This window comes from Canis lupus, chromosome 11, assembly GCF_048164855.1.
Source record: "Canis lupus baileyi chromosome 11, mCanLup2.hap1, whole genome shotgun sequence".
NCBI classification, from domain to species: Eukaryota; Metazoa; Chordata; class Mammalia; order Carnivora; family Canidae; genus Canis; species Canis lupus.
This window is the reverse complement of record NC_132848.1, coordinates 51600818-51606817: the sequence shown is the minus strand read 5'-3', so window position 1 is coordinate 51606817 and position 6000 is coordinate 51600818.

Genomic DNA, 6000 nt, shown 5'->3' with positions numbered 1-6000 from the left:
TGGGGCTGGGGAACTAATCCTGTGCAGATGAGCATCCCAAGGCCATGAAAAATCTCACCTTTGATTTCATACCAAGTCAAGCCTGGTATTTCTGGCAGACAGAACACACAGCCTCAGGGAATTGGAGAGGCAGCCAGTGCTCAGAAGACCTCTGGAGGGGCAGATGTAGACTTGCTTGTGGGCTACAGAACCCAGTAACCAGGTTTGAGCATAGGCCAACACCCCAGCTCAGGAATGGGATCCATGGAAGCACAGTCCCTCACCATTGGATGGTCAGTCAGAGTAGAGCTCCAGCCTCAGAGGGGACCTTGTGTGCTAGGTAGGATAAAGAGGGCTAGATATTAGACACCACAGTCAAAGTTCTGGTGAACATGGAGGATAGGAAGAGCTAAAATTCAGAGACAATATGCATGACCAGTGGTTGCCACAGAGGCCTTAGCTCTGTGACATATTGACCAGAAAAGACACGAGGGGAGTAAAAGAGGCAATAGGGCTGTTCCTGACTGTGGGAACAGGACTTAATTCTAAGTCCCACTGGATGGTAGGGTGAGTGGGCTGGCCTGGGCTATTTATGTACTGAGCCAGCAGGGCCAGTGATGTTGGTCTGGGGAAGGCAGAGGAAGAGGGAAGAGCGAAGCAACGAGGAGACTGGTCATCTTCAGCCATAAAGGAGAACATGTCTATTATTAGAACAGCACCTCCCTGACACTTTGGCCATGTATCAGCCTGAAGAGGTGGGGAAAGCCCCAGATTAGGAGTTAGGAGTCTGTTCCAGTCTGGTTCTGGTCAATAACCAGTTGTGGGCCCTTGGACATTTATTTTCATTAACCTTTGGGCTTAGATTTCCTCATCTCTGGCATCAGGAGATGGGGTTAAATCAGTGATTCTCAGAGTCTAATCCTCTGACTAGCAGCATCAGCATGACCTGTTAGCTTATAAGAAATGCAGATTCTCAGGCCTCACCACAGAACTATTGAGTCAGAAACTCTGCCAGTGGAACCTAGCAATCAGCTTTAGCAAGCCTCTAGGTGATTCTGAAGTACAGCAAAGTTTGAGATGCACTAAGCAAAGAATTTCTAAGTCCCTGCATGCTCATATGCCTTTGGATCTGTTAGGATAGATGAAGTCAATCTCTCTCTCTCCCCCTACCCTCCTTCTCTACCCCCGTCACTACAAGCCACATATAACTTGGCCAGTAAAATACTGGTCTTCTGATCTTGTAGTTAAAAGCTCTGTGAGCAGGCCTGCACTCCATGTTCCAGAAATCCAGCCCACATGCTCTTTCTTGTTAGCCTGTCGCTAAAATCAGAGCCTGCCTCTACAATGGATACATTACAGTTCTAGTCAGCAGGTGGCAAATTGTACAATAAATTCTTGGTCTCTTCTACCTCCTGCCCAATTAGCCGGAGATAAGATAGGAAGATTTACTCTTTTCTACAAGCAAGGTCACAACCTGAAGTCGAAATAGAAGCCAGTTTCCATCCTGGCTCTCCTGAGGCTGCTACAGCGGATTGGCTAGGAGGCAGGTGGATCTGCCTGGTAGCAGGGATTTAATAGGCAAAGCGGTGCAGGGAGGAGAACCAAAAGGGAAGAATAGCTGTGCTAAGCCTGTTGCCTTCTAGTTAAAAAAAAATTTATAGATCTATTTATAACCTGTCTTGCTCCACAAAGGATTTGAGGCGCTGCCTTCTTGTTGGAAAGCCCTTGATGCCAATACTTGGCATCTGATACCATGGACTTTCTGAGCTGAAGCAAGGGGCCAAGTCTTGTTCACACAGCCCCTGTGAAGGGTATAATGGCTACTCTAGGCAGTGCATTCTAGAACACCCTCTTCCTGCTCATCCCCTTCCTCCCATCTGCTTCCAGAAAGAAAATGTGGTCACCGGGATCCGGTTCCTTTTTTTTTTTTTTTCTTTTTAAGATTTTATTTATTTATTCGTGAGAGACACACACAGAGAGAAAGAGAGAGAGAGAGAGAGAGGCAGAGACACAGGCAGAGAGAGAGAAGCAGGTTCCATGCAAGGAGCCTAATGTGGGACTTGATCCCAGGACTCCAGGATCATGCCCTGGGCCAAAGGCAGGCGCCAAACTGCTGAGCCACCCAGGGATCCCTCCTTTTTGTTTTTAAACTGCGTAACCTGTCTCCTGGCTTTACATTTTCCCAGTTATGTCCAATAAACAAGATCCATTAGGAAATATTCAAAAGATCAGTTTGAGGAGTGGTTGTCAAAGGTCTATACACACAGGGAACTCTTCATCTTCCCTCAGGGGTCTGTTCCTTGTGGGAAGGTACCAACTGATCAGCCACCGGTGAGCTACTTACTGAGTTGATTTGGGTCAGGGGAGGGGGCAGGACTTAAATCAGCTAATACCTGGTAAATGCCTAGAGGAGAGCCAGACCCATAGTAAATCTCAGGAAGTGTTACTTAAAAAACCAACCAACCCACCCAGCAATGGACACAGATTTGTACTAGAACCATTTACATCCTCTCTGGGAGAAAACAGGCCAGGGCCATGGTTTCAGCTAGGTTTATTTCTTTGTGGCACTAATTAACCCCTGTGATTCTGAGTCTCCAATTCTGGATTCTTTTTCCACTTTCCCTTATCTCCTTAGTCTGGAAAAGTCCTCAACATCTGAGTTACTCCTAGTTTTTCTTTTCCATAATAAATAATTCCAGTTCCTTTATAAACTCCCCCAAAGGAGATTTATGAGAGAGGTTTAGTGCCTATATGATATCCCTGGGTCACTAGACTGATAGAAACAGGTAGGGACAGCTTCACATCACTTTTTGACATTAGCAAGTGTCCCCATGCCAGGTGGTCTTGGTCAAAGCCCTGGTAGTCTTGACCCCTGGACTTCAGATACAGTCTGGTCCCTGGCACCACCTTGCATGGTTTGGATCCTGTTCTACCCCAAATGGCCCTCACTGCTCTACATGTAAATGTTCCTCCCCACTTCTTCTGTTTACCCATGACACTGCCTACTAGGGTTCTTTCGGGAACTTGACAAACCATTTAAAAATTTTTATAGGGAAGAGACAAGAGGAAAGAATAGATAAGGCATTTCTAAAAAAGAAAAGATACCCTACCAGATATCAGGATGTCTGATTAAGAGATAAAAATTAGAACCGTGTGATTAGTGCAAGGATATAAAAATAGGTCAGTAGAATAGGAGAATCTAGAAACAAACATATGCATGCATATACAAATATGATAGAGCAGAATAGAAGAAACTAGAAACAGACATATACATACATATACATGCATATGCCTACAACAGATAGGCAAGGGTAATGGTGGGCCATTCCATAAATGGTACCAAAAATTAGTGTCCACTCATACAGAAAAAAAAAGAAAGAAAATGGGCCTTTACTACAAACAAACACAAATTTCTTTTTTTCTTTAAGATTATTTATTTATTTATTTGAGAGAGAGAGCGTGTGCACAAGCAGGGGGGTGGGGGAGCAGAGGGAGAGGGAGAAGCACTCTCCACTGAGTGGTGAGCCTCATGTGTGGCTTGATCCCAGGACCTTGAGACCAGAACTGGAGCAGATGGCAGATGCTTAACTGACTGAGCCACCCAGGTGCTGCAAAAATGAATTTCTGATAGAATAGAAATTTAAATGTAAAAAGCATAATTTAAAAAATCTTTTATTTTATTTTTTTTTAATGATAGTCACTGAGAGAGAGAGAGAGGCAGAGACACAGGCAGAGGAAGAAGCAGGCTCCATGCACCGGAAGCCTGACGTGGGATTCGATCCCGGGTCTCCAGGATCGTGCCCTGGGCCAAAGGCAGGCGCCAAACCGCTGTGCCACCCAGGGATCCCTTAAAAAATCTTTTAGAAGAAACTACAGAGTAAGTTTATGAATTCAAGATAAGAAATATTATATCAAATACGCCACAAAAGGCGGAAACCATAAAGGAAATTATTAATGCATATTTCTACATTAAAATCTTAAACTTCTGTTCATCTGGATTCATTCTAACAAGAGTGAAAAGGCAAGCCACAGTCTGGGAAAAAATAGTTGCAACATACGTTAACAGAGGATTAGTGGCTAGAATATATGAAGGACACAAATGGATGAAGAAGAAAGAGAAACACTCTCAATAGTAAAAGGGACAGAAGACATAAACGGACATTCACAAATGGGCAATGAACAAGTGAAAAGATGCTCAACCTTTGATTTACAAAATGCAAATCAAATCTACCGAATTCATATCCACCAGATAGGCAGAAGTTAAAAAGTCCAATAATAACAAATGCTGGAAAGAATGTGGAACAACCAGAACTCCTATCTTATCAGCGTGAGTATAAAATGGTCCTAGTTTAGGAAAACAATTTGGCACTTCCTGGTAAGGGGCAAAGTAAGCACACCTGGAAACCCAGCAATTCTACACTCTCAAGTATATGCCCTAGAGTCAGTCTCTCTCTCTCTCTCTCTCTCCCTTTCTTTCACCTTCTCTCTCTCTCCCCATATCTATATCATATCCACATTTATGTCTCTATACCTGGAGACATTATACAAGGATGTTTCATGCCACACACCAACCCAAATATCCACCAACACTAAATGAACGTGTAAGTTTTGTTATGTTCATTCAGCAAAAATGAACAACAGCTACACACGTGAGTATGGATGGATCTTACAGGCATCAGTGTGCCTGGCTGAAGCCCTGCCCCTCTAGGACATCCTCCCTTTGGCCCTAGTACAGTGTCTCTGTGGTCCCTTACACACTGTAAACATTAACAAAAACATTAGGAATTAAGATATTATCACAGTAGCTTTCATCAAATTCAGTTGGGACTATTATGGATGGATTACTTGAAAAAATTGATTAGAGCAGATAAGACAATGAAATACCCCAGCCTTCAACATCTTATTTTAACTTAAAACATACAAATATAGGTTCATTTGCCGGTCTTTGGATGAGAAGGCTAGGCTTTTTGTTTGGGCATGAGTTCCTTGTCATCTTTCTTGCATTGTTCCAGTTTCTCCAAGGTAGAGCAAGAACACAGTCACTTGAGAAGCCCAAGGTCACAGGGCTTGCAACAGACCTGGTACCAGAATGACTTTGTGTTTCTCAGCACAGTGCTGAGTGGAGGAGTGTCCTATAAATTTAGTTGAACTGCACAGAGCTACTTGGAAGGGTGCCCGAGGAGGGTTGGGATGGGAACAAAGAGGATAAGCTGTAAGATGCACGCAGGTGCCAAAGAAAACTTGACTTAAATTATAACACTGCCTCTTGTGGTCATCCCCAGATCAAGTACTGGGCACAGCCACACACACACACACACACACACACACACAGAGCTTCAGACAGTGTCTCTTTTACCTGATTGCCCACTCTGAGACTTAATGCTCTTGGTGTGTATGTTAGGGATGGGTTTGGGAGGCTGGGGAGGAAGGGACGATAGGGAGGGTAAGGAGCAGGCTTTGGCTTCCCTCCTAAGTTCAGCTTCCCCGGCATCCCTGGGCCCTTCTCTGCCCAGCCTGTGCTCTGAGGTCAGAATCTAGTTTACAGCTATTTAAAAGTCTGCACTTGACCCTGGAATACTGGCAAGCTCCGGAGGAATTAGAGTTTCTAAGTACAGCTTCCTAGGGCTGTTGATGCTTCGAGTGAACGCTTAGCAAGTGCCAAGGAGACAGTCAATATACATACATGTGTGTGCCCTTGCACATGACCTTCCCCCCACCCAGGCCCTGCGAGTACAGATTGCACAGGGGGTCAGGAAGTGCTCCTCCAATTCATGGTTCCTAGAATTTCAAGGTGCACATGCTGCATTTCGACTTTATTGTTTCTCATAAATATTATCTTGTTTCCCCCACATGGGCAGTGCTCTCTCAGGCTGCAGGGGAGGTCATGCAAATCCGGCCTGTTTGTTTTGGCTGGGACTGCTGGGGGATAAAGCAGGGCCGGTCCTGGCCCTTCCCGGGGTGCTGGCAGCCAGCTGTGGGGGAACACGCAGCTGCTCAGGGTGACAGGGCTGCGTCCAGGCA